The sequence below is a fragment of the Mirounga leonina genome, unplaced genomic scaffold, assembly GCF_011800145.1.
Source record: "Mirounga leonina isolate KUSES-001 unplaced genomic scaffold, KU_Mleo_1.0 Mir_437, whole genome shotgun sequence".
NCBI lineage: Eukaryota > Metazoa > Chordata > Mammalia > Carnivora > Phocidae > Mirounga > Mirounga leonina.
In genome coordinates this window covers 31,431-46,332 of record NW_023270752.1, presented here as the reverse complement: position 1 = coordinate 46,332, position 14,902 = coordinate 31,431, and the positions used below count along the sequence as shown (strand labels likewise).

The 14,902-nt window shown below is 40.5% G+C and overlaps 1 long non-coding RNA gene across 2 annotated transcripts in view; it reads right to left on the bottom strand.

The window, feature by feature from the left end:
• The window catches only part of LOC117998986, a 54,047-nt gene that overhangs the window by 7,721 nt on the left and 31,424 nt on the right, over nt 1-14,902 (bottom strand). The window contains exon 2 of one of the 2 annotated variants that reach the window (XR_004676178.1): nt 9,616-9,716. This is a non-coding gene — a long non-coding RNA (uncharacterized LOC117998986). Of the gene's footprint in view, nt 1-8,590; nt 9,717-14,902 lie in introns of those variants that run through there. The other variant, XR_004676177.1, reaches the window with a different exon arrangement.

Sequence of the window (14,902 nt, the reverse complement as noted above, 5' to 3'; positions counted from 1 at the left end):
TGTATAATATTCCATTGTGTGTGTGTGTGTGTGTGTATATATATACACACACACAATATGTATATATATATATACAATATGTATATATACATGTATGTATATGTACATATATATACACACACCACTTCTTCTTTATCCATTCATCTGTTGATGGACATCTTGGCCCTTTCCATAGTTTTCCTATTGTGGACATTGCTGCTATAAACATCGGGATGCACGTACACCTTTGGATCACTACATTTGTATCTTTGGGGTAAATACCCAATAGTGCAATTGCTGGACCGTAGGGTAGCTCTATTTTCAACTTTTTGAGGAAGCTCCATACTGTTTTCCAGAGTGGCTGCACCAGCTTGCATTCCCACCAACAGTATAGGAGGGTTCCCCTTTCTCCTCATCCCCACCTACATCTGTCTTTTCCTGACTTGTTAATTTTAGCCATTCTGACTGGTGTGAGGTGGTATGTCATTGAGGTTTTGATTTGGATTTCCCTGATGCCAAGCGATGTTGAGCGCTTTTTCATGTGTCTGTTGGTCATTTGGATGTCTTCTTTGGAAAAATGTCTGTTCATGTCTTCTGCCCATTTCTTGATTGGATCATTTGTTCTTTGGGTGTTGAGTTTGGTAAGTTCTTTATAGATTTTGGATACTAGCCCTTTATCTGATATGTCATTTGCAAATAGCTTCTCCCATTCTGTTGGTTGTCTTTTGGTTTTGTTGACTGTTTCTTTTGCTGTGCAAAAGCTTTTTATCCTGATGAAGTCCCAATAGTTCATTTTTGCCCTTGCTTCCCTTGCCTTTGGCGATGTGTGTAGGAAGAAGTTGCTGTAGCTGAGGTTGAAGAGGTTGCTGCCTGTGTTCTCTAGGATTTTGATGGACTCCTGTCTCACATTTAGGTCTTTCAACTATATTGAGTCTATTGTTGTGTGTGGTGTTAAGGAAATGGTCCAGTTTCATTCTTCTGCATGTGGCTGTCCAATTTTCCCAACACCATTTGTTGAAGAGGCTGTCTTTTTCCCATTGGACATTCTTTCCTGCTTTGTCAAAGATGAGTTGACCATAGAGTTGAGGGCCCATTTCTGGGCTCTCTATTCTGTTCCACTGATCTATGTGTCTGTTTTGTGCCAATATCATACTGTCTTGATTATGACAGCTTTGTAATAGAGCTGGAAGTCCAGAAATGTGATGCCATCAGCTTTGCTTTTCTTTTTCAACATTCCTCTGGCTACTCGGGGTCTTTTCTGGTTCCATACAAATTTTAGGATTATTTGTTCCATTTCTTTGAAAAAAGTGGATGGTATTTTGATGGGGATTGCACTGAATGTGTAGATTACTCTAGGTAGCATTGACATCTTCACAATATTTGTTCTTCCAATCCATGAGCATGGAATGTTTTTCCATTTCTTTGTGTCTTCCTCAATTTCTTTCATGAGTATTTTATAGTTTTTTGAGTACAGATTCTTTGCCTCTTTGGTTAGATTTATTCCTAGGTACTTATGGTTTTGGGTGCAATCGTAAATGGGATCGACTCCTTCATTTCTCTTTCTTCTGTCTTGTCGTTGGTGTAAAGGAATGCCACTGATTTCTATGCATTGATTTTATATCCTGCCACTTTACTGAATTCCTGTATGAGTTCTAGCAGTTTTGGGGTGGAGTCTTTTGGGTTTTCCACATAAAGTATCGTATCATCTGCAAAAAGTTAGAGTTTGACTTCTTTGCTGATTCAGATGCCTTCTATTTCTTTTTGTTGTCTGATTACTGTGGCTAGGACTTCTAATACTATGCTGAATAGCAGTGGTGATAGTGGACATCCCTGCTGTGTTCCTGACCTTAGGGGGAAAGCTCTCAGTTTTTCCCCATTGAGAATGATATTCGCTGTGGGTTTTTAATAGATGGTTTTTATGATATTGAGGTATGTACCCTCTATCCCTATACTCTAAGAGTTTTGATCAAGAAAGGTTCCTGTACTTTGTCAAATGCTTTTTCTGCATCTATTGAGAGGATCATATGGTTCTTGCTCTTTCTTTTATTAATGTATGGTATCACATTGATTTGCCAATGTTGAACCAACCTTGATCGTGGTGAATAATCCTTTTAATGTACTGTTGGATCCTTGGCTAGTATTTTGGTGAGAATTTTTGCATCCATGTTCATTAGGGATATTCTGTAATTCTCCTTTGTGATGGGGTCTTTGTCTGGTTTTGGGATCAAGGTAATGGTGGCCTCATAAAACGGGTTTGGAAGTTTTCCTTCCATTTCTATTTTTTGGAACAGAATCAGAAAAATAAGTATTAATTCTTCTTTAAGTGTTTGGTAGAATTCCCCTGGGAAGCCATCTGGCCCTGGGCTCTTGTTTGTTGGGAGGTTTTTGATTATTGCTTCAATTTCCTTAGTGGTTATAGGTCCGTTCAGGTTTTCTTTTTCTTCCTGGTTCAGTTTTGGTAGTTGATACATCACTAGGAATGCATCCATTTCTTCCAGATTATCTAATTTGCTGGCATATAGTTGTTCATAATATGTTCTTATAATTGTTTGTATTTCTTTGGTGTTGGTTGTGATCTCTCCGCTCGTTCATGATTTTATTTATTTGGGTCGTTTCTCTTTGCTTTTTGATAAGTCTGGCCAGGGGTTTATCAATCTTGTTGATTCTTTCAAAGAACCAGCTCCTAGTTTCGTTGATCTGTTCTACTGTTCTTTTGGTTTCTATTTCATTGATTTCTGCTCTGATCTTTATTATTTCTCTTTTCCTGCTGGGTTTAGGCTTTATTTGCTGTTCTTTCTCCAGCTCCTTTAGGTGTAGGGTTAGGTTGTGTATTTGAGACCTCTCTTGTTTCTTGAGAAAGGCTTGTATTGCTATATACTTTCCTCTTAGGACCGCCTTTGCTGCATCCCAAAGATTTTGAACAGTTGTGTTTTCATTTTCATTGGTTTCCATGAAATTTTTAAATTCTTTTTTAATTTCCTGGTTGACCCATTCATTCTTTCATAGGATGTTCTTTAGTCTCCATGTATTTGAATTCTTTCTGACTTTCCTCTTGTGATTGAGTTCTAGTTTCAAAGCACTGTGGTCTGAAAATATGCAGGGAATGATCCCAGTCTTTTGGTACCAGTTGAGACCTGATTTGTGACCTTGGATGTGATCTATTCTGGAGAATGTTCCATGGGCACTAGAGAAGAATGTGTATTCTGTTGCTTTGGGATGGAATGTTCTGAATATATCTGTGAAGTCCACCTGGTCCAGTGTGTCATGTAAAGTCTTTATTTCCTTGTTGACTTTTGCTTAGATGATCTGTCCACTTCAGTGAGGGTGGTGTTAAAGTCCCCTACTATTATTGTATTTTTGTCAATGTGTTTCTTTGCTTTTGTTATTAATTGGCTTATATAATTGGCTGCTCCCATGTTAGGAACATATATATTTACAATTGTTAGGTCTTCTTGTTGGATAGACTCTTTAAGTATGATATAGTGTCTTTCCTCATCTCTTATTATAGTCTTTGGTTTAAAATCTAATTTGTCTGATATAAGGATTGCCACCTCAGCTTTATTTTGGTGTCCATTAGCATGGTAAATGGTTTTCCACCCCAACACTTTCAATCTGGACATGTCTTTGGGTCTAAAATGAGTCTTTTGCAGACAGCATATGGATGGGTCTTGTTTTTTTATCAAATCTGATACCCTGTGTCTTTTGATTGGGACATTTAGCCCATTTACATTCAGGGTAACTATTTTTTTTTTAAATTTTTATTTATTTATTTGAGAGAGAGAGAATGAGAGAGAGCACGAGAGGGGGGAGGGTCGGAGGGAGAAGCAGACTCCCTGCAGAGCAGGGAGCCCGATGCAGAACTCGATCCAGGGACTCCAGGATCATGACCCGAGCCGAAGGCAGTCGCTTAACCAACTGAGCCACCCAGGCGCCCCATTCAGGGTAACTATTGAAAGATATGAATTTAGTGCCATTGTATTGCCTGTAAGATGACTGTTACTGTATATTGTCTGTGTTCCTTTCTGGTCTATGTTGCTTTTAGGTGCTCTCTTTGCTTAGAGGACCCCTTTCAATATTTCTTGTAGGACTGGTTTCATGTTTGCAAATTTCTTTAGTTTTTGTTTGTCCTGGAAGCTTTTTATCTCTCCTTCTATTTTCAATGACAGCCTAGCTGGATATAGAATTCTTAGATGCATATTTTTCTCATTTAGTGCTCTGAATATATCATGCAGTACTTTCTGGCCTGCCAGGTCTCTGTGGATAGGTCTGTTGCCCATCTAATGTTTCTACCATTGTAGGTTACAGACCTCTTGTCCGGAGCTGCTTTCAGGATTTTCTCTTTGTCTCTGAGACTCGTAAGTTTTACTATTAGATGTCAGGGTGTTGGCCTATTTTTATTGATTTTGAGAGGGGTTCTCTGTGCCTCCTGGATTTTGATGCCTGTTTCCTTCCCCAAATTAGGGAAGTTCTCTGCTATAATTTGCTCTAATATACCTTCTGCCCCTCTCTCTTATTCTTCTTCTTCTGGGATCCCAATTATTCTAATATTGTTTTGTCTTATGGTGTCACTTATCTCTTGAATTCTACCCTCGTTATCCAGTAGCTGTTTATCTCTCTTTTTCTCAGCTTCTTTATTTTCCAACATGTGGTCTTCCATATCACTAATTCTCTCTTTTGCCTCATTATCCTAGCAGTTAGAGCCTCCATTTTTTATTGCACCTCATTAATAGCCTTTTTGATTTCGACTGGTTAGATTTTAGTTCTTTTATTTCTCAGAAAGCATTTTTCTAATAACTTCCATGTTTTTTTCAAGCCCAGCTAGTATCTTTATAATCATCATTCTGAATTCTAGTTCCTACATCGTACTAATGTCAGTATTGATTAGGTCCCTGGCAATTGGTACTGCCTCTTGTTCTTTTTTTTGAGGTGATTTTTTCCATCTTGTCATTTCATCCAGAGAAGAATAGATGAATGAGAGAACAAAATGCTAACAGGGTAACAACGACCCCAGAAAAATATATACTAAACAAATCAGAAGAGACCTGAAACCAGGGGAGAAAAAAGGGAAAGAAAAAAAAAAGAAAAAAAAAAAAGAAAAAGATTAAAAAAAAAAAAAACAGAATATAATCAAATATGATCAGGCTGGTGCATAGATCAGTGCCACACACTAGATTTTGGGCATATTTTGGCCTGTTAGAAGAAAGTGCCTCCTGTTGCTGGAGTGGGGGGTGGGGTGGGAGGGATGGGGTGACTGGGTGATAGACCCTGGGAAGGGTATGTGTCTGGTAAGCACTGTGAATTGTGCAAGACTGTTGAATCTCAGATCTGTACCTCTGAAACAAATAATGCAATATATGAGAAGAAAAAAAAAAAAAAAGAAGAAGGTAGCAGGAGGGGAAGAATGAAGGGGGGGAAATCGGAGGGGTAGATGAACCATGAGAGACAATGGACTCTGAAAAACAAACTGAGGGTTCTAGAGGGGAGGGGGGTGGGAGGATGGGTTAGCCTGGTAGTGGGTATTGAGGAGGACACATTCTGCATGGAGCACTGGGTGTTATGCACAAACAATGAATCATGGAACACTACATCTAAAACTAATGATGTAATGTATGGGGATTAACATAAGAATAAAAAAATTAAAAAAAAAAAAAGAAGAAAGTGCCTCCCAAAATTTTAAAGAAAGAAAAAATTATATATGTACAAAAATAACGGTAAATATGATGAAGGGATGTAATATGACTGTAAAGATGAAAATTATAAAAGATTCTATAAAAGTAATCGATAAGAAGTTAGTTGAAAAAAGAAAGAAGAAGAATTTAAAAAAAAGGTGAGGGAGAGAATGTGATCAGTCAGACTAGAACAAAGCCATACACCAGAGATTTAGGGTATATTTTGGTCTGTTAGAAGAAACCGTATCCCAAAATTTTAAAGAGAGAACAACTTATATATATACCAAAAATAAGGTTAACTACTATGAAGGGATAGAATATGATTCCAAAAATGAAAATTAAAAAAGATTTTTAAAAAGGAGATTGATAAGATGTTGGTTGAAAAAGGGGGAAAGAAAAATTCAAAAAAAATAGGAAAAGAAAAAAATAAAATTAAAAAAATTAACTTTGAAAGACTAAAGAATCATGGGAAAAAAGCCATGGATTCTATGTGCAGTATTCCCCTAGTGCTGGAGTTCTGCCGTTCTCATTGATGGGTAAACTTGGTCTTGGCTGGCTGTTCTTGCTGATCTTCTGGGGGAGGGGTCTGTTGCCATGGTTCCCAAATGTCTTTGCCAGAGGCGGAATTGCCCCGCCCTTGCCTGGTCCGGGCTAAGTAATCTGCTCCGGTTTGCTCTCGGGAGCTTTTGTTCCCTCAAGCTTTCCCTACAGCTTTGGAGGACGAGAGTGAAAATGGAGGCCTCCCAATCTCCGTCCCGGAGGAGCCGAGAACTCGGGACCCCACTCCTCAGTGCGCCCCCAGAGAAAAGCAGTCAATCACTCCCATCTCCCCGGCCTCCGGCCGCACTCCATGCTCACCTGGCCTGTGACCGAGTGTTTCTATCTCTGGCACCTGACCCCATGTGGTCTCCAAACCCAGCAGATCCCTGCGGTGTGCTCCTGCGCCACTCCTCCCGGGGGAGGAAGGGGAGTCTCCCCGGATCTGCCGCTTCTTGGGTCCCTGCTGGAGGAGCAGTGGCCTGACTGTGCCGTGGATCACAGTTTATGGCAACCCTGAGCTGAGAGCCCGCTCCTCAGCTCCGTCTCTGCAGCCGGCTTCCCCGCTCCCATACCTGGGAGCTCTGCCGCACTCAGGCACCCCCGGTCTTTCTGTGACCCCGAGGGTCCTGAGACCGCACTGTCCCAGCTAGCGTTCCACCCCCAGCTTAGCCACTGGAGCGACGTCCCTCAGCAGAGCCGACTTCTAAAAGTTCTGATTTTGTGCTCTGCGGCTCTATCACTTGGCAGAAGCGGCCGACGGAGGCCCCCTCCCCCGCTGTCTGTCCTCCCGAATATCGCCTCGGATTCACTTCTCCGCATGTCCTACCTTCCATAAAGTGGAAGCTTTTCTGTTCAGAGAGTTGTTGCTATGCTTTTCTTCGCTCTCCTCTTGAGTTTGTAGGTGTTCAGAATGGTTTGATCCCTATCCAGCTGAATTCCTGGGACCAGATGAAATTTAGGTCCCCTACTCCTCCCTCCAGTCCTGACATGAAGATGACATTGTGCCAAATGTACCTGCTGCTTCCTCTGAACGCTGATGTCCTGTGACAAGCTGCATCAATGATTCAGATGCTGATGTTCAAAACTTCGGGTCTCATGGAGCCAGAGCAGAGAAGTGCTGTCAGGTGGGGATACGTAGGCAACTCCGACCTATTGCCTGCACACCTGCTTCAGTTTCTGTACTGTCTGTGCCAGGGGACAGGGGGCACCCAACTGAAGCTGGAGACTGTGTGTGGTCCTTATGTGCACTCTTCCCGGGGAACACAGGAAACCCTGAAATGTCCACAACCCATCCCACAAAAGCTCAGGTGAGTGGGCACACTGGAGTTCACAGGTCTGGGGTTACAGCAAGCTGACGGACATTGGGCAGAAGAGACCAGCCAGGAACTCCACAGGTCAGCTCTCTCGGCGTACCTCTTCATCTCGAGTCTTTGTAAAGTTTTACATGCTGGCACCTTTGTCTGTAAGTCCTACCTTACATCCCCGTTCTTTAAGACTCAATTCAAATGTCACTTTCCTCAGAGAGCAACCCTGAAGTTATCTCCACGCCGTCTTACTGAAAAAAAGTAAGGATCTCTGCTCCTACCTCTATTTCACTGTTATGTTTTACACACATCTCAATTCTTGTATAATATAACACTTTCCTATAATTTTCACTTTACAGATTTAACTTCCTTTACTAGATTTTAAGACCCATGAGGTCAAGGATTATTTCTTTTTAATCTCTGTCTCTTTAACTTCTAGCACATTGCACCTTTGTTTGAGAAGTGAATGAATCAGTGCCTAAATCTTAAATAAGGCAAACACAAAATCACATGTTCTTATTTTGTATACAAAGAAATCAAGGCTATGATAAGAAAGTAAGCAGGTTAAAAAATCAGTGACAAGGAGGCGCCTGGGTGGCTCAGGTGGTTAAGCGTCTGCCTTCAGCTCAGGTCATGATCCCAGGATCCTGGAATTGAGCCCTGCATTGGACTCCCTGCTCAGCGGGAAGCCTGCTTCTGCCCCTCCCCTCTGCTCATGCTCGCATGCTCTCTCTCTCTACCTTAAATAAATAAAATCTTAAAAAAAAAAATCAGTGACAAATGCAATCAGGATCTTAACCTCTGGACATTGTCCAGCGAGTCACTACCATCCCCTCCATAGGGCTGTTTTCACAGCAACCAGTCACAGGAATGTAAAGGCAATTTCACGTAACTACCCTGAAGGACTTACTCAGTTACAAGTGGTTTCCCAGGGTTAAAACCCATCCTATACACATCTAATTTTTCTTTATCCAATTTCAACAATAAAAATGGTTGTGTTTATTAAATCCTTAACATATGCTAAGTTCTACGCATTTTTATCATTTAATACATTTAATTACCACAACCTTTCATTTTCTACATATTTTTATCCCCATCTTATGGATGTGCAAAATGAAACATAAATTCAGTAATCTATTCAATCAAAACTGGGGTAAGTAAAAAAATAAATTATATTCTGTACTCTTAAAATTATGCCCAGTGTTATTATTTAGATTGTCAACAACTTTAAAAATCAGAGCTGTCGTGGCCTAATATTTCTCCTGCACACGCATAGTGTTCATCTGCACATTTGGCCAGAGAGCACTATTAAATGACTGGGACAAAGAGTCTCTATTCTCAGTTCCTTACCTTGAGCACATAAAACCTCTGAGCCTCTTTATCACTGAAATGGGAAAAATAAATTACTGCCTTTCTTAATTCATTGTGTTTTTATGAGGAAAAAAAACAGACAGGAAGGATTGCAGGAACTACAGAAGATCATACAAATGTAAATGGTACTCTTAGATCTGATTGTCACCACACTGCTCTGCAGTGAGCAAGGATTGCATTGTGCACACTGTACAGATGAGGAAATAGATTCCATACGGCCAAAGGACTCTTCATGGACCACAGAACACATCGAGAGAATGCAATGAGATTGGATCCCAGTGACCTGCCTCTCTTTCCAGTGCCCCTTCTGCACCTTGCCACCTTTCTGATGGCTTTGCATACAACATGATTCAATCCTCATCTCTGAATTAGAGAGAAAGCCTGAAATCTTGTGATTTAACTTACTGGTCTAAATTTTGGATGCATAACTGAGTAAACATAAGAGACTGCACTACCAACTTGTGAGCGTGGTTTACCCATTAAACAAAGGCACCACCAACTGCAGCTGTGCAAGTTTTCACATGCCACCATGATGATCAATTTCAGACCTCTCTACCAAGTGGGAATGGATTTGAAGCTTCATGTTAATTTAAGCTTCTCTACTGAGACTATCAACAAGGCCACTAGTTGGCATCCTTTTGATTTAGTATTTAAAATAGCTCTTGATAATAGCAAAAGATCCTCTCATCATTTGTACAGGGGTCTTGATGATCTCCACTCCAACTCTAGTCATTTACACATTTTGTACCTACCACAGAGCAGCAAACCACCCGAACAGCCTGATTTGATAGAAGGGGGGACATATGTATGTGCCTCTGACGTGTCCTTGAGTCCCTGTGTTTGGGTTTCCCTTCTGAAAAATAAAAACAAGGACATTATGTGCAATTAGATTAACCACATAAACATGTTTACATTTTTCACTCTCACACATACAAATATAACATTTTTAAATTTTTCACTTAATGAAGTCATTAAGAAATAAATAATGTGTTTGCTAAATATGTTTGCTTTGTCACTGTCCTTGAGAATCCTGGATTTCTATTTTCTTTTTGGTGTATCATGTGGTATCCATTTTTCTTCCTCTAGTTAGGATGTAATTTCAATTGTTCAATTTCTGTGGAGTTTGGGTTCATCGTACAATAGTAATAAAAATAAGACATGATAATAGCAGTGAGGGTGATGCATTCAATACCCGTGTCTACCAGTTTCAATTATGAAACATTGTATCTCATGGGCTGGAGGTGGGGCCTGGATTCCACTCTGGTTTTTACTAACTGCAAAGCCATTTTGGCCAAGTCTCAGGAACTCACTGGATCTGAGCTGTTCAGCTTTAAATGAGCGGATAAGTTGACATCTTAGACCTCTTCCACTTTTATTTTTAAGTTTTTGACCTTTTTAAAGATTTTATTTATTTATTTTTGAGACAGAGAGGGAGGGCACGAGCAGGGGGAGGGGCAGAGGGAGAAGCAGACTCCCCGCTGAGCAGGGAGCCCAATGTGGGACTCGGTCCCAGGATCCTGGGATCATTATTGAGCCAAAGGCAGCCGCTTAACCCATTGAGCCCTGACCTCTTCCACTTTTAAACGTGCTGTGAGCCTATGAAATATCTAAGGATATACTATACAAATACGCTGGAGGATACAAAACTATTGTCACTGTCCTCTGAGAGCTAATGATAAAAATAATGTAGAATAAATGTAAGAAGCTAAGGACAGAGACATTGGGAGTGAAAACCTTAGCTCTTATATTAGGCTGTTTGGGCTGCTAAAACAAAATATCACAGAGTGGATGGCTCAAACAACAGAAATTTATTTTCTTGCAGTTCTGGAGGCTGGAACTCCAAGAGCAAAATGACATCAGGATTTATTTCTGATGAGACCTCTCTTGTTGGCTGTAGACAGCCACCTTTTCATTATGTCTTCACACAGCTTTTCCTCTGTGTGCACAGAGAGAGAGTGCTCTGGTGTCTCTTCCTCTTCTTATAAGGACACCAGTTCTATGGGGTTAAGGCCCTACCCTTATGACCTCATTTAAACTTAATTACCGGGGCGCTTGGGTGGCTCAGTTGGTTAAGCGACTGCCTTCGGCTCAGGTCATGATCCTGGAGTCCCGGGATCGAGTCCCGCATCGGGCTCCCTGCTCAGCAGGGAGTCTGCTTCTCCCTCTGACCCTCCCCCCTCTCATGTGCTCTCTCTCTCCTCTCATCCTCTCTCTCAAATAAATAAATAAAATCTTTAAAAAAAACAAAAACAAAACTTAATTACCAAACAGAAGGCCCTATCTCCAAATACCATCACATTGAGGATTAGGGCTTCCACATTTGAATTTGGGAAGCAGGAGGGAGACCTAATTCAGCCATCACAGCTCTCTTTCATATATAGCTGAATGACCAGGACCAAATTATTCAACCTCTGATTCTCATTTTCCTCATGGAGAAAATAATCACTCATTCTTCAAAAAGAGATTGTGAGAACTGAATAGAATAAAAGATTGTAATGTGCAATATTAACTACAAAATGCTAAAGGAAAAAACCATTCAAAATGATTATAAAAATGATTAGTGCTGGAAAAATAAAGTGTATTTGGAGTTGAAAACTTTTAGCATAATTTATGGACCAGAGTTGTCAAAAAGAAAGCATTAGGGCTAAAATAAGAATATAGAATCTTAGTTACGAGTATTGATTTTGGGATCACACAGTCCTGAACTTAAATCCCATTCTTGATTTATTTACCATGTGAATTTGGACAAGTTTTAAAACACCTTTTTAAGGCACAACTTTCTCACCTTTAAAGTGAAAATAATATTGCTTCTATCAGGCTGTCATTAAAGTGATAATACTACAGCTTAATAAGTTATTAGTAACCTAGCAAATATTATCATTGAAAAGACCATAAAGAATATGTGAAAAAAATGGAAAAGCTGTGTCAACAGAAATGGGCAAGTGTGTTTAGGAAATGAACCAAGCAGGGATTCATAAACAGAAACAAATGATATATTTGAAAAGATGAGAAGGAGCTAAAGTAAACAGAGCTTCCTGCATAATAAACCACTCCAAAACCTCAGTGGCTTAAAACAATTCTTTATTTGGGCGCCTGGGTGGCTCAGATGGTTAAGCGTCTGCCTTCGGCTCAGGTCATGATCTCAGGGTCCTGGGATCGAGTCCCGCATCGGGTTCCCTGCTCAGTGCAGAGCCTGCTTCTCCCTCTCCCCCTGCCACTCCCTCTGCTTGTGCTCTTCTGTCTATCTCTCTGTCAAATAAATAAATAAAATCTTAAAAAAAAAAAGAAAAAAAAATTCTTTATTCTCACTGGGTTGGCTGAGTGTTGACCAATCTAGAGTGGGCACAGGTAGGTAGCTCTGCTTCACGCCACAGGTCTGGCCGGGCTGCGCTCTCCACCCTGTGTCGGGCTCACATCTGCTCCACATTTCTCTCATCCTCCCTGGATCCGCAGTCTAGCTGGGCCACGTGCGTCTCACGGCAGTGGCAGAAATGCAATTAGGCAAACCCAGCAACCTAAGTGCATTCATGCCTCCACTTGGTCGTGTCTGCTACAATTCTATTGCCAAAGTCAGTCATGTGGCCAGGCCCACTAGCAAGGTGTGGAAAGTATACTCTGCCCATCACAATTCCAAAACAAGTCTCAGATGAAATCATAGCAAAACCAAGGGAGGAGGGGTGAATAATTCTGAATGAGAATCGAATATACCACACTAACAAACAAACACAAGGTTTTATCTGGAAGGCAAATGGGAAAATTCTAGTTTTGGGGTTTTCTTTGTTTTTTTGTTTGTTTGTTTGTTTGTTTTGAGCAGAAGAAATGTATGGTATCCATGTAGGTTTCAGAGAAAAATAATCTATAGGTGTACTACAGAGACTGAAGAAGGAAATCAGGGAGACTGGTTAAAAGGTTAACACTGCAGCCATCTGGGAAGGGATAGTCTGAACGAAATTGAGGGTAACATGGCAATCACATGTCAAAGAAGGGACAGATACCAAAATCACATCAAAGCAAGAAGACAAGACTTAAATATTCTTCTGATATTGGCAAAGAAGTGAATGTGGGAAAAGTGATGGAATAGCTATCAATTGTTGCACAAACAATGACCCCAAAACTTTGAGACATAAAATAACAGTATTTACAATCTGAAATCATTTTTGTAAGCTGGGAATTCTGGAACAACTTAGCTGGTCGTTCTGGCTCAGGGTATCTCACGGGCTTGTGTCAGACAGATGTCAGCTCAGGCTACCATCTAAAGGCTGACGGAAGCTGGAGATCCCCTTCCAGGCTAGCTCACACACACACACACACACACACACACACACACACACACGGCTGGCACATTGCTGGGGCTATGACTGCAAGCCCTCAGTTCCCCTCCACACGGACTGTGGAGACTGTCCTTACAATATGCTAGTTTATCCCTGAGGGACCGACCTCAGAGGAAGCAAATCAGAAGCAACAACATCTTTTACGACCTAGCCTTAGAAGTCACACATGTCACTTCTGCAATGTTCTATTCATTAGAAGGGATTAAGTTCTTCGCACGTTCTTTTGAAGAGTGTCAAGGAATTTTTGGACATAGGAAGATAAAAACACCACAGAAAAACAGTCTATAGTATTCAGTTCGCGATAATAGCAAATGGACAACTTAGGGATTGAAATAGATTTGGGGCCAAAATGATAACTTCTGGATTCTACATGGTTACAGCAGGTGAAGGGTCTTTTATCAAATAGATTTTTGGTGTTCTTTCTTTGAAGCTGAGAAGTAGTAAGATAGGTAACAGGAGGTGAATCAGGAAATTGTTCAGAGGTCTGGGCAAAGCAATTGAAATATTGTTAACACAGCACTACCTATATTCAAGACAATTTTATAAGGTATGAATCATTCTTGAGGCAGCTATAAAAGAATATTAAGAAGAAATATTCTGGATTACATAGAAAAAGCAAATTAATGACAAAATCACAAGGCAAACTAATATCCATAATCGTTAAAATGGAGTAGGTTTGAAAAAGGATTTTTTTATACTACACAATACAGTGTAGTTGTGTGTTCGATATATCACGAGTCAAAATGTGAAGAAGAAATACTGCTCAACCTGACATCTGCCATCCTAGCACTCACACTCACAAGATGTTTTCAAATATGCAGTAGTGAGCAAAGGCAATAGCAAAAACATGTCCTTCTTTTTATCTTGGTTTCTTTAGCGCTTGCAATTAACTAAGTCGACTACAGTATAAAATATATGGTAAAACTTTCTACTAAAATTTCCATCAGGAGGACCAAAGGATTACCAGACAAAAATTAAAAATAAGAAACACTTTCTCAAAAAAAAAAAAAAAAAAGAAAGAAAGAAAAGAAAAGACTTTCTCTGAATTAAACTTCAGCCAAACAATGAACAGGCTGTGTTTGATTCCATTTCAAAGATTGGGACTGACAGGCATTAGGTTGTCAGCCAGGTAGAAAATGATGACATCATCTTATAAAATCCCCTCCGCATCCGTGGCCTGGTTTTCAAATAACTATGACATTCTTAGGCTGGCTTCTCAATAGCTAAAAGAACCCGTTATTTAATTTTTTTTTTTTTTCTCCAGGCAAAAGGGTTCTAAGTATTTTGCTTAAGGGTTTTGGTCCCTTTGGTTCTTTAAACTAAGGGAACGACGCACTGGCCCCCAAATCCATAAACACGGAAGAGGAGCCTCAGCTTCCAGGTTCTAAAGAAGCTGCCTTTCCACAAAGTGGCCTTGTGATGTCTGTCTGTCTGGGTTCTGTGCAGGTTCAATCGCTTCATTGAAAACATAATAAAACGATGGAGAATGGAACTTGGTGACCCTGTTTCACAGTTTTCCAAAGCACAAAAAAAGAATCGAGGGCACTGAAAAGTGAGTCCAGACTTTTATGGGTTTTCTTTCCCCCAGACCTCACACAACAGCATTGTCATGAGGCAGCAGTACTCCCAAAAGGAGTCTGCGTATTGATATGCAAATGTGGACTACAAACATCCCATTGGGCTGCAGAATCCCTGTGTCTAGCACTGT